Genomic DNA, 27,277 nt, shown 5'->3' with positions numbered 1-27,277 from the left:
TGCTCTTTCACATGGAATTGAAAATGAATCATAGCTTATTTGAGAAAAAATAATTTTGGATAATGATAGAGGTTCTAAAATCATAGGAAATATTCACTTCAGAGAACATATCTATTTTATTTTTGATTATAGTTACCTGTAAATTAATTTTTATATTTGAGCCATCTTGTACATCTTATTTTTTAAAAAGGAAATGATATATTAGAAATATATAATTGTATTTTAATATATTAGGGATATATTAGAAAACTCTTTAGAGCCATTATTTGTAGTCTTAAGTTCTTAAGTATAATACTTTTGTCTAAAAATTATAATAGTGGAATAATGCAAATTATTTATGAACATAATGTAATATGTTTTTATTAAAATGTGTATTTAGTGACTTTTATGCATCTGTTTTACAAATCTGATTGAGTGGTATTATTATATTTTACCCAGAGAATTTTATAAAATAATTGTTAGTACTGTTAAATATATCAAAGTTTCTTTCTCCCTTTTTCTTTCCTGCTCATATTTGCACAGGATTAATAAACTATGTGGAATTTATTCCGAGCAAGACATTTATTTACATTTAGCACTCTCTATTTTAATTAAGGCAAAATATATAACAGCTTAAATATAAAGTTTTATATTAACTTTATAATGTACTTTGTTATACTGACATGTATTTGTTTCATTAATTCTCTGTGGCAGGTAAATAACAGCTAGTATATATATGCGATCAATTTTTAAAGAAGAATGCAGTAGTGTCTGCTCAGTAGTAAATACATATCAGAAATAATGTAATTTTTACTTTTTGAAAATATTTTATTGCTACTAGATTTTTCAAGGGCTTCATTAGTACAAGTAGTTATTAAACTCTAGAATTTATCTTATCATGCTATGAAAAATGATCCAGAATTTGAGAGTGAGAAGCAAAGAGGTGAAAGGCTGGTTGCACTGGGTGATGGCGTATTCCAAGTGACAAAAAATAAAATGTATTAGTCTGGTACATTTTATGTATTAATGGCTTAAAAGTTACAAAGAAAAGTGGAGTAGCCCTGAAGTCAAAGATTTGCTTTGTGTCCACGCTCTAGCTTCTGCTACTTCCTAGCAGAGTAACCATGAACAAGTCTCATGTTTTCTCCAAAACTAAATTTTTGTATCTGTAAAATGTAACTAATGACAACTTATTTTATGCAGTTGCTTTAAAACTAAATAAAACTATGAAAGTGTTTTACAAATTTTATAGCACTTTACAGAATTACAATGTAATTATTCCACAACAGTAATAATGAAAGTCAGTTCACTTTCGTGATTTTTTAAAAAATTCCTTATTTTGGAATCTTTATTTCTTTTGTTTACTTCCCATTTCTTTAACTCACTTCTATGGATGATAAGAAAACACAGCTTAATAATAATTTACTATTTCAACAATATTTATTATGGACTTGCTAAATAAAATTCCACTTAATGAAAAAAGTGTGAATGTTATGGTAATGAAAAATCATCATTTGTGTGTTAGAAAGAAAAAGAAAAAATCAGGCCAAAGTGTCCAATCAGAGTGGCAAACAGGATTTCAGAGAGGTGGCAAATATGTGTGCAAGCAACAAAGTAGCTCATTTTTTGTGATGACACGTGCCTTAAGTTGAGTGAAATGAGATACCATCCAAGTTCAGCTTTCACATAAATCTAAGTTCCCATAGAAAAAAGGTTAAATAATACTTTATCTAATTTAACCTTTGGTTGCCAGAACAATATATGACCCCAAGGCACACATGAAATAAGACACTATTATGTTTCAGGAAGAGAAATAGTCATATTAATAATTGAAATATAAACATAAAATAATATAAAATGTGAATCATTGCTAGGCCATAGATTTAATCTCAATTGTAGACCCTGAAGAAGTTTTTGAAATATAAATGGTTATTTTTGTTTATTAAAAAACACGTCTTCAGTATGAGTGAATTATTTCTGGAAATTGGTAAGCTCTTACCAATTATAACATTTTGGTTGATCATCTTTCAAACAGATGTTTAACAACTTAAAATTTATCTCTTATGCTTAAGTGACTACCAAATCACTACATTTAGCACATTCCACAGAAAATAGATATTTCAATTCTTCACTGATTTTTCTCAAAACTCTACATTTTTGTAAAATTCATAGCCCTGTATAAAAGCTAATAAAAGTATGATCCTATCCATTTTGGCCCTGTTTAATGGAATGTATCAAAGAAGAAATGACATAACTTTATTATTGTCAATGCTGGAAGAAGATATTCCTTACATTTTACAATTTAAATTTACAGTTTATAATTTAATTCACTGAAAATTATTGGGAAGTTCAATCCATTTACCATTCTGCTACTAGACACAATGTAATTTTTACATTTTGAAACTATTTTATTGCTACTAGATTTTTCAAGAGCTTCATTAGTACAAGTAGTTATTAAGCTCTAGAATTTGAATTTGACCTTTTAAATAACCCAAACAGATCGTCTGTCTAAACCTCTTCAATGGGTGGGGTTTTTGTTGTTGTTGTTGTTGTTTTGTTTTGTTTTGTTTCACAATAGCAGTTTGCCTGTAGGGTGACATGTGACCTTTCTGCCAAGGCACCAAGGATAGAGATGACCAGGAGTTTGCTCTCTACTCTGGGCTCACCTCCAGTCAGCTGGGCTTGGTGCCCTTTCCTATCTTTGCAAATCAGCCTCTGAATATTTCCCTAACAACACTTGCCAGGAACTGTTATGACTGTTACTCACTGTTAATATATTTTCTCTTAGACTGTGGGCTCTGTGAGGGTAGGGAATGCATCTATATTTCTATCACTCATGTGTAACATCTGGAAGTGGTAGGAAGTTTTAAACAGATATGTAAATAAAACTATTTCCCCACCTGGTCTTGAAAAAGAGCGTCTCATAGGTATAGGCACTAACTCTATGAAGCTCTTCAGATGTTTAAATAATGAAGATATGAATTGCTCATTGCTTGCTTTTTTAGAGACTGGTTGAATGTAAGAGTTAGAAAATGATTGATAAAGTTTGTAGCCACTGTTTCCTGAGATGAGGCCCAAGGAGTCCTGGTGACCTGAGAAGAGACAGATTTTGAATACATTGCAGCCTGACATGGGCTCTGGTGCAAATGCAGCACTAATGGTTTAAGTGTGAAACAGAGTATCTTTAAAAACCTTTATGACCTTATGTTGTATCAAACTCATTCCTGCCCCATATAGACACCCACAGGACTCAATCCATTGTTTGGAAAATGTGTAACTTTAAAGAAACTCTTTGGAGTATTGGTTTCAGGCCAGACTTTGCTAAATCAAAGAGTGCCAGTTTCCTTCATGCCAAACAGCACAATAAACCCCTCTGCAAAAGGAATAAAGACTGCTGAGAAATAACTGATGAGGGTTTTAATGTCAATAAATGTCATTTTGTGCATCAGTATTGTGAGAGTTTCCTTTTCACAAATGGAAGAGGGATTTTATAAACTCTCCTGTGAAAGGATAGGGATTTAGAGTTGGTGTTAGTAGACCCTGTAATAAAACAAATCCCTTCTTCAAGTCCCCCTTGAAGTGAAGAATGGCACTTGAACTTTTCATTTGGTAATATGTGGATTATAGATATCCCTCCTCTTACCACTAAGGTGTGTGTCATCTTCTTTGCTATCTTCGTAAATATCCTACTGGGAGCTAGAGGAAGTGGAGAAGAATTGAGAAATAGCCTTTTGGCTTCATTAGATCTTGCTTGATTAAAGATTTGGAAGGTGCTGTGAAAATACATTTAGTTTTCTGACAATCTTGTAAATGAAGCTCAACAAGTATGCACCAGAGTACTGAGCAGATACTTGGGAGGAAGCTTTTACACAGCTGACAGGTCCCGCTAATGAATCCTGGACTGGCACAATATTTAATTTGGCGTTTCCTTACATACAGCAGGTAAGAATCAGCCAATAGCATGAGGTCAGAGATGTCATTTATTTGGCATATTGTGTTCATTAGAGTTTGTGACATATTCTAGCTTAAAATATTATGCTATTCAATGTATATGTATTTATAAAAATCATTGGGCCATCTCTTGCAGGATTAGAATGTTAAATAGTGTTTGTGAAAGAGAAAAATGTGCTAGTAATTTCATTAATTGTTTGGCTAAGTCTTCTTCCCTTTTTTTATTTTTTAACTGTAAAATTTCTACACTGGAAATGACTTTAGTTAGCTTCCTATGTGGCTGCCAAAACCAAATAATCACATTAAACTCAAAGCGTATTCTTTTATATATTCAAAGAACATAAAGAACATGAAGAACACAGACCTGAGTTTCTTTATGAATAAAACTGTCACTATAAGAATGACTATAATGATACTAGGTCTATAAATAATAGGAAAAAATTATAAATAGTACCATATATTTAAGGAAGAGTTTATACATTTGTGTATACATTAATTTAACAGTTTGATCTTCTGGGTTTCCAGGGACTAAAGCTATACATAGCAACAAAACAATCTTATGGAAATAATTTCCCCAATTAATTTACATAGTTTAATTAATGTGCATAATTTACATAATTATTTTCATCTACATGAAAATTAAGACTTAAACATTATAACTTGAATAATTTGTTAGCCAAATCATTCAAATATTAAAATATATGGTATTCAAAATAGCAAATACGTTAATTAACCCCTGACTTTCTACAGAGCTTTAAGTGTGAGATCTTGGAGGAAAACTCCCCAAAACCCAAGATCTACATCATACCAGAGAATCATATGTATCCTTTCCTCACTATTGAGAAAGAAAAAATAATATTTACATACTTACACCTAAAAGACATAAGCCCAGAAATTCAAGGAGTGATTACAATATTGATTAACCACCAAATTACTTAGTTATTTTTTACTTCCACATTAACTAAGTTTGAAATGTAAGAGTTTTAACTTTTAAAACATGCATATTTCAGTGTTTGCTAATATTTTCTTATTTGGGTATGATTATCAGGTTTTCCATTATACCTAGTTAAAAATACATAAAATACATTCAGGGATTCCTCTTTTCCACTTATGTAAAATATCTTTCTCTATTTTCTATATCTTTTGTGGTCCAATTTTGTGACATGAGTTTCATTACAAAAGATTTGCTTTTTGAATTTTATTATCAGCGTAAATTTTATTTATAACCAGCACTTCCTTTAAGTAATTATAATGATGCAATCAATGTGATTACTTTTGAATGCTTTCAAAATATTGATAACACCAGTTGCATTCTTCCTACCAAGAAGGTGATAGGAAGTTCGTCCTGATTTTTGGCTCTATAGGCATGGCTACCAGATCTTGTTAAGTGAATTTGTCTGAAGTAAACTCTAGTTTAATGAGAATGAAGTATCCCGGAGTACTATTCATGTTTTCCTTTTGATGCCATTTTTAGACAATTAGGGGAAGTTGGAGATTTATAATCAGGGTACAGAATGATTCACAATGCCATGTGGCTATAAGAATGCACATGGCTACTGTCTTAAGACACTGCTGTAGGCCTTAAGATACATTTTTTACATACTCTAAATTATTATAAACAACAATCATGTAAAAAGATCAGCTGTCATTTTATACAGAAGGAAATTTAGACTCACACTAAGTCCAACAAACAGTTAAGTGTCAAAGTTCCACAAAGCATAGATGTTAAATCTTTCAATCTCCAAGGTCTTTGTTTTTTTAACTATGATATCACAATGTAGCTTTCTAGAGAAACTAAATTAATATATAATAAAATATAATGTTACAACAATAGAGCATTATCAGAGTTTTGCTTTTTAACAAACATCTCAAAAATAAAAGAAACGTGTTTTTCTCAGTATATACTAGCTAGAACCCCATGGGAGGCTAAAAACTTTTTCTAATAATGGCTTATGCACTAAAAACATTTTGGGAATTCTTATTTTGGAATTGCCTTAAAAGCCTATGGCATTTTCTTTTAAACTCAATGCTTTCAAATCTTGATTTCTAAAGTGTAAATTTGATTTTTTTGGCATAATCAAAAGACTTATAGAGGTCAGATTTGTGAATGAAGTGATGGATTAAACTTGTTATTTTGGTTTTGATGTTTAAATTTTGGAACAGATTTTAAGTGATAGGCTGTGTCTAAAAGTAACTCTAAGAGAAATATTTAAAAATAGTTTTCTTAATAGCACCAATAGAAAGTCTGCTATTTATGTCTACGTTAAAGAATAGCTTCATTTGGGTTCTTTAGGACCAGAAGAATCATCCACGGTTTATCCACAGTATATATACACACATACACACACACACATACTGACATATATTATATATATAAAACAGGTTTTATATTTGAGTATATATAAGACTATGTCTAACATATGCTTTATATCAAAATGTGTGTAACATATGCAGAGATAGACATGCTAACATGTTGTGTATTCCAATTTTATGAAATACAAATGTGGCAATTTCAATTTAAATCATGTAGATAACCTATGTAACTTAGATGTTACCTAGACTTCTCCCAAAGGAATGACTTATGTTCCTCAGTGAATGAATATGAAGTGACATTTGAGAAGGTCCAGTTGCCAGCCTACTTCTGAGGAGATCTAGCCTGGCTCTCCACATCACCGAAGCAGTCACCACTGTTTGAAAATGAATCAGACTACACTGCCCCTTTATACCCTTAAATACAAATCCTGCAGCCCATAGCTCACCCACTTCCCTTCCCAAGTTCATAAGCCAGGTGCCCGCCCCAACACCCCTCCCAAAAAATGTTTTAAACCTATTTAGTTCAAATAGGGTAAGAATAATTTTAAAATAAGTTTACCTATGGAAATCACTTTTTTTTCCCAAGTTCACATCAGATGGGTAATGTGCCGAGGTCATTACAAGGTTTGAGGGAAGCACATGTCATACAACAGCGTGAACACCCAATCTTCACGCTTATGAACTGTAAAAGGATCCTGCGATTTACTCTTGTTAGTAATTTCCTACCTCTTCCCTCCTCTCTTCCTCTCTCCTTTCACCCTTGAGTCCCACTGTCCTCAAAACAAAAGTAAAGAAGAAATGTGTGGTGGTGGGACAGTGAGTCCTTATAAGAGGAAGGCTAAATTGGAAATAGCTTACAAAGGACCAAAACCCATTTCAAACTATCAGTTTAATTTTATAATTATGTTGCAGAATCATTAAAGAAGCTTGGTTATTACCATCAAGATTTCTGTTCTGGTTTACAAGGTGAGGGGTTAATGACTCATTTACTGAGGTATGCAGTTTTCTTTCATTTTTCACTTACAATTATCTTCACTTGTTTTAAAATGTAATGCAGTCTCCAAAATGTATTGTAGTTCTTCATTATTTCTGTCAATTAAACTTTCTAAATCATAGCTTTAAAATGAATCACAAATAAGAATTAATAGATTTCAATTGCTGAATGCCCACTTCCTGGACGAAATGAATGGGGCAGATTTACTTTTGAAAATCTGCTTTCCATAGCAGCTGGAGCATGAGGGCACAGCAGATGTTAGTCTCTAAAAAGCTAGTATTCACTTTGGAAATGGACTCTGGATGTCGGTGTTGTCTTTCTCCATGGAATGATGTTTGTTGATAGAGCAATGTTGATGCTAATATATTTTTGGCTGAAGTAATGGTTACTTTACAGAGCATCTGTGTTCTGTAAGCACTTCAGTGAGATGCCTAGGTTGCCTGATATCTTAAGGCAAAGTGATGATGTGAACAGACTGTAAACTTCCTTCAAGGTTTTCATAGGTAGATCCAATTTTATATAGATAACATAAAACCAAGTGTCCTTAAATCTAGTCTAAAAAAATACAATGTTCTCTACAAGGAGACATAATGTCTACAAATGTAGAAAATCTCAGTCTTAATCACTGGGGGGTAACATTGTACTCATTTGCATTGTTTATGAAATTAAAGTCAACATTTTTTTTTTTAATGTAGGCTGCATTAGTTCTCTTGTTCACCAGACTTCATGATAATTGACATCTCTCTAACACTTATAATCCAGGTTACTATCTCGGGAGTGGTGGTATAATGAGGTTGTTGCCATAGAAACTTTGCAATCATTGACGCACTTTTACTATTGGAACTTAAATGCTATGGCAAATTTAGAATTTTAAATCATTTAGAAACAGAACAAATTCTGTGGGGATAGTGTATTATTCTTTTATCTGAAATAAACCACTTAGGGAACTAATTATTTTGAAAATTGAGGAAAGGTGCTTATTAGCACAATGGTACCATTTAAGATCTAAGGCTAAGAGAAGAATTTGGTCTAGCCAATGCAATTTGCCAATATAAATTTAGTGTCAGAAAATCCCAACGAACGTCAGTTTGATTTGGGATTGTTAATACTCAAAATAGCATGGAAGGGGGGCACCTGGGTGGCTCAGTCAGTTAAGCATCCGACTTAAGCTCGGGTCATGGTCTTATGGTTCATGGGTTCAAGCCCCATATTGGGCTCTGTGCTGATAACTCAGAGCCTGGAGCCAGCTTCAGATTCTGTGTCTCCTTCTCTGCCCCTCCCCTGCTCACGCTCTGTCTCTCTGCCTCTCAAAAATAAACAAAAACATTTTAAAAATTAAAAAAAAATAGCATGAAAGGTGTTTGTACACACGGAATAAATAAACTTGCTAAGGAAATCTAGAAATCATAGATTGCCTGTCTTTAAACTATCAATTAATTATTAAATTTCTGTTTGAGATTTAAGCAGAAAACATTTTATCCTCCAAATCATGTTAATATTATAATCATATCTGCCTATTCTGTTAAATATGGGCTTTAGAATAAAATGGGTTTTATTGCCTTATTGAACTATACTTGCCTTATAGTCATCATTCTAAAATGCTGTTGCCAATTAGATTATAAACCCTTTGAAGGTAAAGCCCACTGGGATGGTGGCCATTAAAGGGAAAATGTAGATTAAATATCTCAGTAAGATCAAGGAACCCTGTTTCATCTGGTTTTGCACATGCATCACTGTTGAATATGAGTTTTCCACCATTATGGATTGTGGCATATGATAGAGGATTACAGTGATTGTATATTATGTACTGGATATCAGCTTGTGGTAGTCTCATTTTTATTCTATATGAATAATGTTTCCAGGCAGAAATACACTAAGTTATTGCATGAGAGCTAGTTGCCTGTACATTTATTAAATAATCATCCATATGGCAAGAGTCAACACTATGTTTAGAGGAGAAAAGTGAGTTCTAATTAAGGAAGATCTACTTGAATTAACAAAAGTGAATTCCAACTTTTCAAATTATGTGTCTTTTGAAAATTATCACTTGTGCAGCTTGGAGTACATTTCTATTTTGTTTTCTCATTTAGCCATGACTTAGTCCATTTAGATTGCTGAGAATAATATGAGGCCCCAAGTAAATTAAGGTTGACTTCACCTCAAGGTTGATTCTATAATTTCTTTCAATATGTTATTCATCTATTTAGTCTAGCTCTACTTCTACGAGTGATAATAACGTAAAGAGTATTTTTTTCTTTCTTTCACTAACTTTGTCCCTGTTAAAGACAATTTAGCCTTTTTAACTGTATAATTCAGATTTTGTTTGTTCTGTATTTAATCTTACAATGGGGTCTTAAAACTGGAAAATGAATACATATTTGAGTGTTTTTATGATAATAGTAAAACATGTTCTCTAAACTGAAAATAAATTAAATAACCATTTTAAGAGTCCTCAGATGGGCCAGTTTCCTGTAATATCTACTTCTAAGTAATTCTTAACCCTATGGAATATTGTCAGTAATTCAAATATTTTTTAAAATTCATCAATGCATGTTGAACTATTGGAAACATTTTCCTAAATGTTTACAAATGGAATTATTCTGTTACAGAGCATCAAAGAAGAAGCACATCTTCTAGATCTGACCTCAAGCAAATTTCCTTCTTTCTTTCCCTTTGCCAGGTTGGAGTTAATATAGTGGGGTAGAGGAATATAGGCAGAAGGAGAATATCTATGTTCTCTTGGTTTGCTGATAATCTTAGAGGACTGTGTGAGAGAGCAAGATTTTTTTATAGCTTGTACTTGTTCTTGCAAAACATTAAAATGTAGAGAGCTTAGGCAAGGAAAAATATTAGACTTTGATGCTCCATTTTCAGGGACTTGTAAAAAGAAAAAGTTACACCATGTGATTTATTCTCATGACAAGATTGTAAAGAGAACAAGAAGTACAAAAACTCAATCTGTTGTTGTTACATTATTTACATTTGTACATGATGTCTTCTTTATCCTGAATGCCACATTTGAGTTCTTCAAAATGGTAATATAGAATCTTCATAAAGATTTACAGAGCCAACTTCAAACAACTAACTTCTTAATTTAATGGTAATTGTATGGTTTAAAAATGTACTTTCTTTTTGTAGCATATTTTTTTTCAATAGATAGCTCTGTGTATGCTGACATTAAATCATTTTGATGTCCTTCAAAATGCATACTAGCTTACTTAAGTTTTGAAATGTGGAGATCTATTTGGCTCTACATTCAGTAACTTTAAAATTGAAAAATACCAGATATGATTTTCCAAATAATTTTTCAAATCAGTAATCTGTCTTTCAAATGTTAATTGATGATCCCCAAGTCCAAATATTATGTGAAATTAAACTGTTGCCTTCCTTTTTGCACACGTGGTACATTGCAGAATAAAATGTGATGCTTTCTTTATAAATACGAATGAGCTCAAATGCCTCGCTCATGTTTGAAATGGGTCAAAAGCATTTGCATGAAACATTGTGGAGCCACATCATTTTAGGGAGAATGAAGAGCTTCAAAAAGAAGTTAAGTTCGCACTAATTATTTTTTCAAATAGATATGTTTGTAGGTTTTCCTATAAAATAGGTCCTGTTTGACACTATGAATAAGAGAGCATCTCTTCCCTCACAGTGTTACATTCTGGTAGAAGAAGTGCTAGCTTGAGAAGTTCCAGCTTTGTACTAGGCAAAATAGATACAGCAAGATTTTTGGGAAAAGATTTTTATAGTGATAATCACAGCAGGCTATGGACTAGGATAATCTAATGGTCTGTCTAAACATGCACGTAAGAACTTATAATGATCAATGATTGCATTGTCACTCCACCAAATTTTTTTAAAAAGACTTTACATCTGCTGCCTTATGTGACTTCACTCTGTGGAATAGTAACATAGAGCTCTTACATCTAAGAGTAAATTAGTTTAATACATTTAGTTTCATAGCCAGGAATCAGGTACTGAATTCTATGGTCGGGGACTTCTCTCCCATCACAGTATGAGGCTTATGGTTCATTTATTGGAACAAAAGGATTATACCATAAAGGTAATTGGTCACGGGCATAATTAATATCATATAAGATCAGAATTGGTACAAAAGGACCTTTATAGAGTACACATTATTTGGGGGTGATGTGAATAATGAAAATTATTGCTTTGCCTTGCTTGTCAAATTATGTCTCAACATTCCACTTTCCCTGTGCTCTACTTAAATCTCCTAAGTGAGATTATTTTCTGAGTAAACACTCTCTGATATCTTGTCCTAGTGTGATACAGAACAAGGTTATGTTTTTCGATTACTCCATTACTATCCCAGAAAATTGGTAAATTTCTCCCATATTATCTTTTGCATAAAATATAATTGACAGTGTCCCTGCCCTCTTATACAGGACAGTATGACTAGAACTCAATAAAAGCAGTCTATAGAGTTCTGTCAACTTTTCCAAAAGGGAAGGTGAGTATAATACAAGTGTTATTTATTTGGATTTATAAGAAATACGTCTAGCACAGAAAGGATAGTTAAGTAGACTAAGATCTGGCATCTACACTGAATTCTAGTTACTGTCACCATGGTTTTCACAATTGCTGTTATATATGACTATTTACCAGGCATTGAATGGAACCCCAAAGTAATTTAGTATTGGATCCTAAGTGCTTGACATAGTAATGTCTCCCTGTTTCTTGGAGTTGGATTCTACACTTGATCTTAGCCAAAAGGCCGAGAAGCAATCTTGGAGTTGGATTCTAATCCAGAGGTGCTACATGCAATAGTTTAGCAACAAACATCTATTTTATAAACAAAACAAAACAACCCCTTCCAAATCCAACACACGTATTTTCTAATCTACTTGTAAAAATGATCAAATATACAGAGTTGAAGATGTGACATTAATATATTAAATATCAAATGTTGGATGGAAGTAGAGTATATTATGCTAAGCTAAATAAGTCAGAGAAAGACAAATACCATATTATATCACTCACATGTGGAATTTAAGAAACAAAACAGAAGAACATATGCTAAGGGTGGAAAAAAAGAGATGGAGACAAATCATAAGAAACTCTTAACTATAGAGAACAAATTGATGGTTGATGGAGAGGAGGTCAGTGGGGATGGGCTTAAATGGGTGATTGGTATTTAGGAGGACACTTGGATGAGCACTGGTTGTTATATGTAAGTGATGAATCACTGAATTGTAGTCCTAAAACCAATATTACACTATATGTTAACTAGAATTAAATAAAAACTTGAAACAAACAAAAAATAAATGTTAGCATTAGCTAAGCTCCTTTCCATTTCAAAGAAAAAATGTACATAGATAGAAGGAGGTATTTTCTGATTTTAGAAGGGGTTCATTTGGAAACTGAATAACCTAAAACCCACTGGAGTACAGTTTCATGCCTGGAGATTGTAATTAACTAAGACCTGTAATACCCCTATGAGAACTTCCAGAATGTTTAAGTCATTGGTTACATCTGACTCATTTGTATGGTCACCTTAGTTGTTGCTTTGTTCTTAAATATGATGAAACAAAAATTTTAATTAAAGGATACACACATACACAAGCTGCAGCTAAATGGTTGTTTGTATACTATACTAGATATTTTAAGTACTTAATGAATATTAGGGAACTATAAACTATGGAGTCTATTGAACTACTTACTCCCTTGAAATCAATTTACCCTACAATAGCAGCATATCACAGGTTCTTATTAAGGGATTTTTCTTTTTTTTTTAACTGTGAGGTGCTAAAGAGGATGCTATAGCATAATACACATTTGGTAACTTATACTCCTGTGCATTGCTTCACATCTTGCTAAAAACATATACACATCCCATTGCAAGTAAGTTCTAAAATATAGGGGTCCATCTGCTGATTTTAAAAAAGACTTTTTATATATTCATATGGCATCTACTTTTTTGTTGTTTGCTCTGAACAGAAGACTCTTTTCCCTTTTTAGTCAACATTTTACAGTTTGAAATTAACACATTGCTTACCTAACTGTAGTACCTAAAGTGTGGCTAATTGGGTCAATTCACGTAAATTCTACAAATATTCACTGCACTTTAGTGGCATTTAGGTGTAAATAAGGTAGAAAAAATATGGCTTCCCATGAAATCTTTATTAAATTCCTTCCTGAACTATTCTCTTCTGTATTCAATTATCTATTCACTTACAGAATCCCCAAATACTGGCATTGCAAGGCAACTTATTCACTTTAAATTGTAGTATATTTTGTATTAATTTACTCTAAACTAATAATATAATATTAACTAGTAATATTATAGCCTAAAATAAGCAGGCTGAATTATATATTTTGAATTTACTTTCTATGCCTGTTGGGCTGATGATTCTTTTTGCTAACAGTCCTGTTGCTTAAGTACATTTAAAATTTTTTTTTTCAACGTTTTATTTATTTTTGGGACAGAGAGAGACAGAGCATGAACAGGGGAGGGGCAGAGAGAGAGGGAGACACAGAATCGGAAACAGGCTCCAGGCTCTGAGCCATCAGCCCAGAGCCCGACGCGGGGCTCGAACTCACGGACCGCAAGATCGTGACCTGGCTGAAGTCGGACGCTTAACCGACTGCGCCACCCAGGCGCCCCGCTTAAGTACATTTTAGTATTTTACAACAGCACAAGGTCAAGTGGTCCCTCATAATGTCAATCTTGCATATTCTGTGACCATCTTAAACTTTAGTTTATCTTTGTGGGCCCCAGATAAAGCTGGGCTCAACAGTGAAGCCAACTTTAAGCATGAAGTCATAATCAAGGAGACACCAGCCAGACAGCCAAAAATTATTGAAAAGCTTTAATACCTGTTTCTTAAGAAATTATAAAAGAATTGCCTTGCCTGCACCATATCTTCTTGAGAGTCACTTTCAAATGCTTCCTGCTTCCTTTGTAGAAAGTAATTACTTGCATGACACCTGCTCTGTAACTTTGTCTCCTTTCTTGTGCTAAACTCTCCAAACATGTTCTGTCTTTCATCTGGCCAAAATACAGGGTTAGTTTTCCCCACACCCCTGCACTGCCAGCATGCATCATAAAGCACATACCTTCCAGGGCCCCTGAGTGGCTCAGTTGGTTGGTTAAGCATCTGACTTTGGCTCAGGTCATGATCTCGTGGTCTGTGGGGTGGAGCCCCTTGTCGACCTCTGTGCTGACAGCTCAGAGCTTGGATCCTGCTTCAGATTCTGTATCTCCCTCTCTCTCTGCCCCTCCCTGCTTGCACTTTCTCTCTCCCCCTCTCTCTAAAAAATAAAATAAAACATTAAAAAATTAAAACAACAACAACAACAACAACAAAGCACACAACCCTTCTGGATTTGTGCTTTACTAACCCCATTAGTTCCTTTCTATATTCACTATCTTGCATTTCTGGCTTTTCTAGTTCTGTGATTCACATATTCAATGGATATATGACAGTGGGAAGAGGGGAAAATTTTCAATGCTATATTTTGTTTTACCTTTACATTTAATAGTGTTGCTTTTTTTCAAGAGCTTCTTGTTCTTAAAAAGGGAATGACCTATACTAACTGTCCACTCGTTGCACCTGATTTATTATACCAAAGTGGGATGAAGAATAATTTTATGTAATGGCTTCCAAAAGGTATTTTTTCATACATTCTGGGGTCAATAAAAGTGATTCTGCTCTCAAGGAACTTAATAAACAGCTGACTAGTGACTGGGGAAAGAGAGAAAAAGAAATTGTTCTTGTTTTCATGAAGTTTATGGTCTACTAGGAAAGATAATATATGTATTATAATTAGCAATAGTGAGTTATCATTACTGCAGGAAATATGTAGACATAGTGACAAAATGAAGAGGGCATTCAGAGAAGTTCTGATTTGGATGAAGGAAAGATTTGAGTTATCCCTTTTGGAATATGAAAATGTAAGACAGGATTTGGAGATGATGGGAACAATGGAACATGGATTTGTAGATGGGCAACCACACACAGTCCATATAATGGCCTCTGTTCTTTTTGGTGATTTTAGTATTATTAGAGTATACAGAGTTTAGTTTACAACTGAATTTTCTTATACATGTTTTCAAAATAAATGTAGAAAATAACTATGATCGTTTTGGTAGGAACACAATGTATGTCCAGAAATCCACAAGAACAACTGAACATATAATTATTCAGATTAAAAATTGCAGTTAATACTTGTTTGTTAATATTTGTTGGAAAACAATTGTATTTACCATCTCCTGTATACATAGCTATGCATATATAGACTATTTTTTCACTAGCCTGTGTGTTTAAACCTCCTGAAGCTATAGAATTTGTAAAATTCCTATACAGAAAAGACAGAGGACTTTACAAATTTGTCCCAACTCTCAGAGGAGTCAGATTGCATTTTTTAATCCACTTCATGATTGTTTATGCTTCTATACCCAAAGGTCATTGGACTTTCCTTCTTGTAATTGTGCCCACCCTATTATTTTCTAAAAGTAATTTTTATTAAGGTATTTTCTCACAAAGTTATGAACCTTAAAGACAACACTGATAAAAGTACCTAAGTATGTGTCATTAGGGTAAGCAAATAGATACTATGCGTAATTTTTATAATACTAAAATGACAAAAAAAAATCAAAGTCTGAAACTACAAAAACTATCATTTTTCCCAATATTCAGGCTTAGTTATCAGAGAGCAAGTACTTATTTTTTAAACAATATTTAATATTATTTTTAACTTATTATTTAATAAGCAAAAAATTGTTTATTAAATTTAAACAATTTATTTAATAAATTACTAAGAATTTATTAAGTAACAGCCAAAATATTGGGTACTTTCTCAAAACATAGGGGATCCAAAGACCAGTTGCACATAACAGTTAATCTTGTTCACAATGCCATATGCAAAGGACATTTAATTACACACAAAACAAGACACCTGGAGGAAATCAGTCTAGAGATGGTACTGGGGCTTGGTGATGACCCACATTCTTTTCATTCAGTTTCCCTTCCATCCTCAGTTTTGACTTTCATCTTTTTGCTTTTCATCTGCTGGAGGAAAGGATAAGGAAGAAAAAAGGATGGCAGAAGGGAATTTCTCAGAGTAGCTTTGACATTTTATCACTGAACAAATTTTTTTTCTAGAATCTCTCCAATAGTCTTCTAACATTTCATTGGTCACAATTAGGTGACATGCTCATTCTGAGCTGTCAGAGAGTCTGGGAAGAGAGTTTCTTTAAAGGAGACACATGCTAGTCATAACTTGCTTAGACCAATTGTATCTCATCCTTTTGGACTGAATGTGTTTTCTTCCTCAATAAAGACAGAGTTCTAATTTGAAAGAAAAAGTATCTAAGATGGACATTGGTGGCATAGTGTAGGGATAGTGAATTGGCTAGTGGCTAGTGTCTTTCATATAGAGATAGAAATCCATACATACTCTCATAGCTAACTTGCAGAATTGCATCGTGAATTAAGATCTTTAGACTCAAATCCAAATATTCTCATAATACCTAAGAGGTTTTGAAGGAAAGCTTGGCTGCTTCTCGCCCCCCCCCCCCCAAGGACATTATTTTCAGAGGACTTATATGTACTTTTAAAAAGTGTCATTTTCAGCTCTTAGCTAACTTCCAAAGTTCAAAACAAATAAAACCAACCTTATTCTTTATTATATGAGACATAGAGAACAGGATCCAAATGGATAACTAATAGTGCCTATCACATTGCAAAATGGTGATGGTGTGTTTTCCAACTTCACAGTGTTCTTTAAACATTTTAGCTTAACATGTAAATACTTTTGCTAAAGTCTAAAAAATGAGCTTGCCTCTGAAAATAGAAGTGTTAGATAAATATGAAATTACATTTATACCTCATTTTAAAAACGAACAATCTTCTTATTTCATTCTTTGCTTAAAGAGCAGGTAATTACAGAAGATAATCCAGGTAATGAAAGCAGATTTTATCTTAGTGGTTAATCAAAAAAATAAAATGTAACCAATAAGAGAAATTTTCAAGGAAATCCATACAGAGTTGTTGGCCTTATCTATGAAATTATTGTAATTATATATTTTCTTTAAGGGAAACTTGTTGGAGTAAAACTAAAATTATTATTTTTAAATTAAGGAAGGTATTTTTATATCATTTAAAATTTACCATATCATGATATTTCTCTAGCTTCTAATATTAGTGTATTTTTCACACAAATGAACTGTGGTAATAGCCTAGAAACCGTATATCCACTTAAAGTCTTGAAAGGTGAAATTTTTAAGTGACGAAATTCCCCTAGAGGCTAAGAATAAGTTAGGGACAAAAATACCAAGTGGATAGTACGTTGTATTGCTAGCTCATTTTTCATTAAGTCAACTTGCATATTCTGGTTTTACAGTTCTATAGGATTCGTATAAATAATTCACACTTGGTTCAAAATGTGGAAATAATTGGTGGGAGATTATTTGTAGTATTTTTGTTTCCAACATTGAATACCTTTCCTGTAACGTGGAGTCTTGAGTATTTTTTAAAACATCAAATTCTCATGATCTTTCTTATATACAATTATTTTCATCTCTGTGCCCACAGAACTTGTGTGATGTACAGTTTGTATGCTGTACAGTCAGCGTGATAGAGGGAAGAGGGTATAGGGTTCGAAATCAAAAAGGCTTTGCTCTTGGACAGAAACCTGAGCCTGTTTTGTCACCTGTAAAATGGTGGTGATCGTAGCTCAATTACACAGCTGTTCTGAGGATTGGAGATAACACAGGTAAAGAGTACATATCTGATCCTCATAACTTGAAATTGATCTATTATTACCCTTTACAGGTTTAGGAAACCAAGGCTTAGAATCATGTGTACAGTTGTTATTTGTAAGTAAATAATTAAAGACATATATAAATATGATATTCAACTTTGACTTGTTTCTGACAAAGATCAATTTTTTGAATAAGCGATTAACGAAGTCATGCTTTACTTTTAATATAATACAAAAAGGCTAATTGTTCATATTTGTATATTTTCTCTTTATCCATAAATATGGTAAATACATCTGGCACTTTGCTTTTTTGCGACAGTAATTCACAGCTAAAAATTTTGGATATATGATAAAGCCAGTGTGATATACTAATAAAACAAGTCTGATTATGAAAGATCGGAGAAAAAAATAAACAAAACCAAAAAAGTGAAAAAACAGACACCACACCAAAAACCAAATCATGAACCAAATCCTGTTTTCTGAAAATAGAAGTGTGGTGGTCCTCCTCTGGCCACGGTTTACCTTTCAGGGGTTTCAGTTACCTGCAGTGAACCGCGGTCCGGGAGCAGCTGATACTACTCCTGACATGTGGTTAGAAGATCATTAGTAGCTTACACTACATCACAGTGCCTGCACCATTCACCTCACTTCATCTCATCACGTAGACATTTTATCACCTCACATCATCACAAGAGGGGTGAGTACGGAACAGTAAGATATTTGAGAAAGAAAGAGAGGGACCACATTCACATAACTTCTATCACAGTACTATATATTGTTATAATTGTTCTATTTTATAATTAGTTATTGTTGTTAATCTCTTACTGTGCCTAATTTATAAACTAAACTTTATCATAGGTATATAGACATAGGAAAAAGCGTAGTATATAGAGGTTTCAGTACTTTTGATAGTTTCAGGAATCCACTGGGGGTCTTAGAACATGTCTTCTGTGGATAAGGGGTGATTACTGTACTAGATAAATATGAACCTTAATGTATCATACTGATAATTCATTTGATAACTGACTTAAAAATACATTTTCAAACATATTGTAATTGCTTAAACAGATTAAGCTTGGCTTCTGTATGTCAGTTAAACTCACATTTATGTTTTCTTAATCAGATGCACATGTCACATTCCTCAAAAATAGTTATTGGTTCCCCACTGCCTATAGAGTGACAACTAAACTATTACATTTGAGATGCATGATAACATCCCCTCAACTCACTATTCTTTCCCCTGTCTCAGACCATATTTGTCCATATATGTCCATGAACATATGTTCCTGTCATATGCTTCCCACCTTCTTTCCAAAGTATTTGAAAATAAGGCCTGGTCTGTTTGAGCTCATTCTCTTCCTAAAGCATCAAAGCATAGAATGCCCTTTCTTCACATACCAACCCTTCCAAATGTATTAAAATATCAAATATTTTCACAAAGCGTTTCTCAATCCTTTGAAATTTTTGTAGTTTTTTTTTTGTTTGTTTCTTTTCAGTTGCAAGACATTTTGCATCTATGCATTTCACCATTCCTTATGTTTTACAGTTATGTCTGTCTTATACATGAATATGCAAACATTTTTAGGAAAGGCCATATTTTATAACTTCCTGTGTGTTCCACAGTATCTATCCAAGGATATTGTAGATTCTCAGTAAATAATTGCAGAAAGAGCTAAAAATTAATGTAATATTGATTGCATAACTAATACTTTTATCTTCCTGGCACATTTTTTCCCTTTAAAAGAATGTAAGCTCCATGCTCTGAGGATTTGTCCGTTGCGTTCACTAATGTATTCCCAGTACCTAAAAAAGTTTCTGGAACATAGAAAACACTCAATATTTCTTGACTGTAACAATGCATTTATCTGTATAAGTCAAATAATCATTAAACAAATATGCTATTAGGACTAATTCACCAAAAATTGATGTTTTAAAAATGCTAATAAAGTATTGAGAGATTCTGATCATCTGTGACTAAATTTTATGAGTTGAGAGTGAGTCCTGATTTAAAAGAATATTAAAAGAACAAATGGCTGAAGCACTATCCAAATCTAAGCATCAGAGGGTGTTACTAAATTATACTTTACTACACCTCAACTAGTAGAGTTTTCACTCAAATCTATGGCTTATATTAGCTGTTATAATTATGCTAATTCCTCATATACCATTTACAGTACATTGCTCATCTCAAGTTAGACCGTGTACTGAAACCAGCTAATAGTTTATATAGACTCAATGCAGTTGGTAAGATTTATTTAGGATTGATTGCTGAAACAGAAATAGATAATTATCCTAATTATATTTTTTGTGAATCATAGCTAATGTAGGTATCCTATCCTTAAATTTTAGATATCAAGCAGTATTAACTGATATCCTTGATGCAAAATTTGAAAATAGGCATGTATGAATTTTGTTCTATGGAAGTTATTTTTCAATGATTTTATATATAAATTATAGCCTTGTGTGTATTCAATGGTTATGTCTATCTATATTTCTATATCTATATCTATATCTATATCTATATCTATATCTATATCTATAGCCTTAGATTAAAATGTTGAGGTGCTGTGAGTTTCAAAACTGCAAGGAAAGCTATAGGAAATCTTTTAGTGAATTACTTTTGATATGTGAATAGTTATTACTAATTTGCATGTTTCGCACAATTTGGTTTTGGTGTATATGAACGAATTTTATACACATATGTATTCTTTAGACAGAATGAGAAAAAAATAATATCTGAGTACTTAATTTTGAAACTACTTGCGTTTGTAAAAGGTCATTTCAGGCAGAAAGAGATAGTGTTCCTATAAAGTACAGCTTGCTATCTGTGTGCTAATTGAGCTTATCTCTTGCCTGAAACAGAATTATCTGTTCTTAGGCTTAAGAAAAGCTGCTATATTCAGTACAGTGGTATTTACAAAAGATCTAGCTTGGTAGACACTTTATCTTTCTGTGTGGTTCCTTGTCTTTGTTAGGCAGAAAAGAATTACATGGTATTATTCCTAATTTGCTGAAAAGGTGCGATATTTTACTAATGAAATGAAAATGATTGCTGGAATATGTTTACATGCTAATAAGTGGAAGAGACTCAGAGGGACAAAATACCCTCTGAGTTTTGTTCTTATAATTCCTCTTTAAAGATCTGTACTGAAATAGCTTGCCCTTTTGTTGTAATTCATGTAAATAATCCTAAATATTGCATTTACATTTTCTTTTAAAATTACTGCCAAGTAAGATATGTCAAGCCTACAGAATTCTAGGTATATACGAAGCTCAGATCAAATAAAGGGTAGTTTACTGAAAGCAACATAAAAGGAAGATTATTTAAATTGCCTTCTCCCTTCTAACCTGCCATTTCTTTTTCCCCACCCCAAGTCCATAAGAAAATGTTATCTGAGATAATGGGCTAATTATCATAAACTCCTATAATCACCAGGGAATAAACATTATGGACAGTAGAAACCTAAAATAGAAAGCTACAGGGCTCTATATTACTCTCTCATTCTTGACTATCCTTATTGAAACAAGATAGCTGTTATTACCCAACAAGAGAACCAGCCTTGAGCTTAACCAAATTAATGAGAGGTCAACACCCTCTTGAAATGTGGAAAATCACAGAAGAGTAATTAATCAGATTGGGCAAGAGGGGAAGAGAAGAGATAGAAAAAAATATTTCACAAAGGCAAAAAAAAAAAAAAAAGAATGTATAGGGGAATTAAAAGGAAATGGCTTTCTTGATGACAATGAGATTTTAAACTTTGTTACATAAATACAACGTTGTATCCAATTTTGTCTATACTACCTAATATGTAGGGTTGACAGATGAAATATGAGATACCCAGTCAAATTTGAATTTCAGATAAGTATTTGTTGTATCTGAAGCTCAAATTTAGCTGAGAGTCATGTATTTTCATTTTTTAAGTCTAGAACCCTATCTGAAGACACATTGTTTTTTGTAAAATGTTCTGATGTTTTCTTTATAACTCCACGACCAAGGGGAAAGTGCCACTGGTAGATCCATTTCTAAAGGCCCTAAGTGTGTTTATTTCTAAGAACTAACATCTCTTTTTCAGTTATGTCATGTGAAGATGTTGAATAATAGCATTACATTTTCACCCTTGGAAAATGACACATTTTGGCTCTTGCTAAGATACTTCTGAACACATTAAGTACCGTATTAATTACCTAAAGGATCCTATTTTGATGCAACTTTTTATTTCCTTAGCATTCAGATCACGTGTAATAGGTTAAAGGGTAACTAGTAGCATTGCCACTGAGTGAGGACTGCAGGACAGATCCAATCAGCCAATGGCTTGTGGACATGTATGACCAAAGGTCCAGAGTAGGGCAATGCACTCCAGTGACTTCAGGCCTGTCCTGGATAAATGTCCAATCACAATTTACCCATAGTATTATATTTACATCGACTGTACTCAGATACAATTTGAGGTATTGAATGTATGAGTTAAATTAATAATAGAAGTCACGTTAATTTGGGCATTGCAAAATGGCCGACCTGCAGCCTCAATGCATGTGGGCAAGCTATAAGAAACACACAAAGATGGACATCTCTCCCAGGTACTTTATTAACAAGAAAGTATATGAATAATAAGATGTCCTAAGATATATAAACATGTAAATATGTAGCATACGACAGAGAAAATGATTTTTACTTGTGTGCTTTAAGTTTACATATAATGATTGTATGCCTAGAGCACAAAAAATACTCTTAACGTTTTTCTTTAGTGCCTAACTCAGTTCCTGGGTCTTTATAAGCACACCGTAAATTACTTATTGAATGAATAGATACATTTCCTGCCTTCAGTGAGTTCACAGTCCAGTGGAGCAGATGGATATAGAAAGGCATAAAAATAGTCTTACTGGTGTCATGCTAATATGGGAGAAATGATGAGGCACATATAATCCATCCATGTAGGGTGCCCAAAAGGCATCTTGAGAAAATTGATCTTTGAACTAAGTGGAGTTATTTAAGGAAAAATAGATGAAAAGGATGGAGAGGATGTAGAGAGAGTTTATGGGCACAGGGCTGGATGTGAGAAGTCCTGTAAATGTTGTGAACTTCACTGAAGTAAATACTTCTGAGGTATAAATTTTAATGCAGAAAGGACAAAAAATCGAAGCCAAAAGCTTGGAGGGCCTCATTTTGTGTCATACTAAAGAGCTTGGGCTTTATTCTATAAACCACTGGGAATCATTGACAGATTTTAAGCAGGGCCTAAAAAGGTCAGATGTGCAGTTTAGTTGGAGCATTTTGCCAATTATGTGGAGAATAGATCTGAAAAGGGCCAAATTGCGGCAAGAGGATCAGGAAAGTAACTAGGAGACTAATCAAAGATCAAATGATAAAGCTGGGAAGGTTATTGGTAAAAGTAGTTGGTTGAGGGAGGAAGTACTCAGGTTGAAGAAATATAAAGTGAATTTAGAAGAGCTTGTTGATCAGTTCAATGCATAAATAAGGAATGCAGATATGTCTAGCAACAAGTTGTATATATGACTGTGAATACAGTAAGTGAGAGAAGTTTAAGTTGGAACAAGTGAATTGAGGTCCATCAACTTAGAGATAAACTCCTGAATGTGTATGGGATCACCCTGAAGACTAAGCATGAATCTTCAAGAAATGGAAGATGAGAGAATGTCAAAATTGAAAATTCAGGTTGGGGAAAAGGAGGAGGAGGAAGAGGAGGAGGGTAAAGAGGAAAAGGAGGACATATGATCAGAGAGGAGAGAGGGAAAATAAAATAGTGTAAATCATGAAAACAGGAATATAGAAAAAATTGAGTAATGTGCCAAATAGAGCACAGAGATTCTAAAAGACATATCTCCATCCACATCTTTTTCAGAATATCTTTATAACACAAAACTTAACATAGCTTCATTTAATTTTCTCACCCTTGTTTGGAGAGAACAGATTTTAAATTAGAAAGGTGCTTATCCCAGACTAGTCATGACATTTGATAAAGATTTTTTACCCTGTTTAATGTACAGTCTAGGAAAATTTCATTATGAACTGATTAGAATTTAAATGATACCTGTTTTAAAACATCTTTTCATACTGCATATATTTATAGGACAGATTATTCAAGTTCCTAAGTCTATCAGGAAATTAATTTACAGTTTAAAGTGAACTAAATATATACTGTGTGTGCATCTAAATTCCTCAAGAGAGAAATTATATTCTATCAAGCATAAAATACATATTTAAATATTATCTGTTTACATATGCTTACATGATAAACTCTAAGAGCCTTTTCAGACTATTATGGGATATTCATTAAACAGTAAAATGTACTGCTTTCTTGCAAAAGGAGATACTTTTTCTGATTTCTGACTTTAATAGTGCTTTACAGAGACTGTACATTTAAGGACCAGTAACTGAGCGGAAGAGATTCATTGGGAAATAAACTGAGGAGAGATCAGGAAAGCTGGGTGAGAGGAAGGGTCAGAAAAACTGATAGGGCTAGTACCACAACTGTCATAGGATTGGAAATAGTGAGGCTAAGACAGAAGATTCTACTTGATTTATTTATGTAGACACACAAATCCCTTGGCCATTTGTGTTCTCAGAAATTTCTTGCTGGACATCTCCTTCTTTAAGGTTAAGCTTACTGTCATGCTGTATCATGCTGTATGGGTTTATGAACCTCTGTATCTTGAATTTTTTCATCCTTACCCCTTCTCATCTCTGTCATTTGCTACCCCTTCATCAAACCCACAACCTTTTCTATATCCCTCCTCCCCACCGTATGTGTACACACACACACGGAAATAAAGGAAATGTACAGATGTTTACATACATATGAATAATATATATATTTCCTTCCTAATGTGTATAGATGATACATGTGTGTATTTGCATGTTACGTATATGTGTGTGCATGGGTAAGAAAACCATGAGATTCTGATTATTCACCTTTTCCATTTTCTGTGATTTGAACATTTCATTTAACAAAAAAAAGACATGATTTAACTTGTGTTGCAGGACATACACTCAGACTCATGTGACCCCTGGAAGAGCTGTTCTAAATCACTAAACTTCAATGATAGGATTGTTCTGGCAGGATCACCTAGGACACTGGTCGGCAGTGGCCAGTCCTGGTCTCTCCAGCAAGGAATCTCAGCTGGTGGGTTCTTCCTATCATTTTAGGATTGACTTGACTCCCCCAAATTTGCATTCACTGAATCATATTATCAAATTCCTATTGCTTTTTTGAGAATAAAAATTCTCTTAGTGATGGTACTTACTGTGATATTTAATGGACTTTTCTGAAATTCAACTTCTATGAGAGAACAAAGTCAAAGCAATTTTTTAGAAGTTTGATTCATCTCCCCTGTGTTTGGTAGAATGGAGTTTAGTATACATGTGAGAAAATGTATCACATACTGACACATGGGCAGTAATTCAGGCATTGGATTTCAGTACTGATATCTTTATGTTTGTTTTTTTTCCAGAGTTTTCTTGGAAAGAGATTATTACCCATGGACAATATGGAAAAAAAAAAACAAAAAACAAAAAACAAACAAACAAAAACCCCCTAAAGCTTCAGACATTATACTTCCAAAATATTCTTTAAATAGCTATAAGAGGGGCGCCTGGGTGGCTCAGTAGGTTAAGCATCAGACTTTGGCTCAGGTCATGATCTCACCATTTGTGGGTTGAAGCCCCACATCAGGCTCTGTGCTGACAGTTTGGAGCCTGGAGCCTGCTTCAGGTTCTGTGTCTCCCCCTCTCTCTACCCTCCCCTATTCATTCTCTCTCTCTCTCTCTCTCAAAATAAATAAAATTCAAATAGCTATAAGATTATTTCAGGTGGCAAAAAAAAGTTTATATAAACAGCTGTGCATTTGACAACTTAAAAAAAATTAAATCCAAGGTAGTTAACATATAGTGTAATAATGGTTTCAGGAGTAGAAAAGTTCGTGATTCCTCACTTTGATATAACACCCAGTGCTCATGCCAATAAGTGCCCTCCTTAATGCCCATCATCCATTTAGCCCATCCCCGTCCAACACCCCTCCAGCAATCCTGTTTGTTCTCTGTATTTAAGAGTTTCTTATGGTTTGCCTTCTTCTCTGTTTTATTTTTCCTTCCTTCCACTATGTTCATCTGTTTTGTTTCTTAAGTTCCCCATATGAGTGAAATCATGTGATATTTATCTTTCTCTGATGGACTTATTTTGCTTAGTGTAATACCCTCCAGTTCCATCCACCTTGTTGCAAATGGCAAGATTTCATTCTTTTTGATCACCAAGTAATACTCTGTTGTATATATTTGATGACTGTTTTGAACAAAGCACATCACATGGTGGCAAACAGCAAGGACTCGGAAGCCACATCAGCCTAATTCTGAATCTTACTTCTATTTACTGAATAGCTGCATCATCTTGGGCAAGATACTTAACTTTTTTGAGTGTCAGTTTTTCTCCTTTATAAAATGGAGATAATGCTATTACCAACTTAGAGAGTTATAACAAAGATTCAATGGGTTGAGTTCTGAAAATATCATTTAAAAAAATCTATCAAGCAAAATAAAAGTAGATAATAACCACAAGTTTAAATTGAACTAATTTCTATATTTTGCCAATTCTACCTCCCAGGGTAAAGTTTTCTCCTTGTGTTTCATCCATACTTCTTTTTCTTTCCTACTTTTTTTTCTTCTATTTCTACGCAATTTCCTATTATAGTAAGTAGCTTGATTCATTTACACGGTGGCCTCTACCACTGGACCAGAAGATCTTTGAGAATATAAATTATGTTTTCATTACATTTTTATCTCTAGGGGCTTATAGCCATTCTGGTACAACATGGGCCCAGAATGAAGATTTATATTAGATTAAATAATAATCTCCATAATATCTAGCCTAATATGGGAATTATTGGTTTCTTCCATAAGTATTCACAATATCTTTATTTCCCCATCCTGATTATTTTTATAACCTCATTTCTCAGGGTCCCTTGAGCATATACATTTTTTAAATTAAGGCTTTGTAAGTAATTTTTTTTTGTATTAAGACAATTTTCCATCACCTTTAATATTTATTATTTCACTTTAATTTTAAACTCTACGAATTCAGACAGTACTGTAAGTGAAAAAAAAATGAAAGAAGGAAAGGGTGTGTAAACTTACTAAGATTTCTGAGGGAAAGTCATGTTTTCCAACTTTGGATCCACTGTTCTCCTGGAAATTCTTCTTCCTTCCTTTCTTTCTTTTCCTCCTGAAATTCTACTGGAATTAGAGATTTGAAAATTAAGTCATTATTTTAAGCAGGGAAAGGCAAGTTAAGCTGACTCAAA

The 27,277-nt window shown here is 33.4% G+C and overlaps 1 protein-coding gene and 1 non-coding gene across 5 annotated transcripts in view; one reads left to right on the top strand and one right to left on the bottom strand.

The window, feature by feature from the left end:
* The window catches only part of LRP1B (LDL receptor related protein 1B), a 1,898,953-nt gene that overhangs the window by 27,309 nt on the left and 1,844,367 nt on the right, over window positions 1-27,277 (top strand). The gene's annotated exons all lie outside the window — the stretch shown is intronic.
* LOC121031176 (small nucleolar RNA U13) lies at window positions 6,834-6,937 on the bottom strand. The gene has a single exon (XR_005790601.1). It is a non-coding gene; the product is annotated as a small nucleolar RNA U13 (small nucleolar RNA).

This window comes from Herpailurus yagouaroundi, unplaced genomic scaffold (genome assembly GCF_014898765.1).
Source record: "Herpailurus yagouaroundi ecotype Mexico unplaced genomic scaffold, PumYag 140, whole genome shotgun sequence".
Classification (NCBI taxonomy): Eukaryota; Metazoa; Chordata; class Mammalia; order Carnivora; family Felidae; genus Herpailurus; species Herpailurus yagouaroundi.
This window is presented reverse-complemented; position numbering and strand designations above follow the sequence as displayed.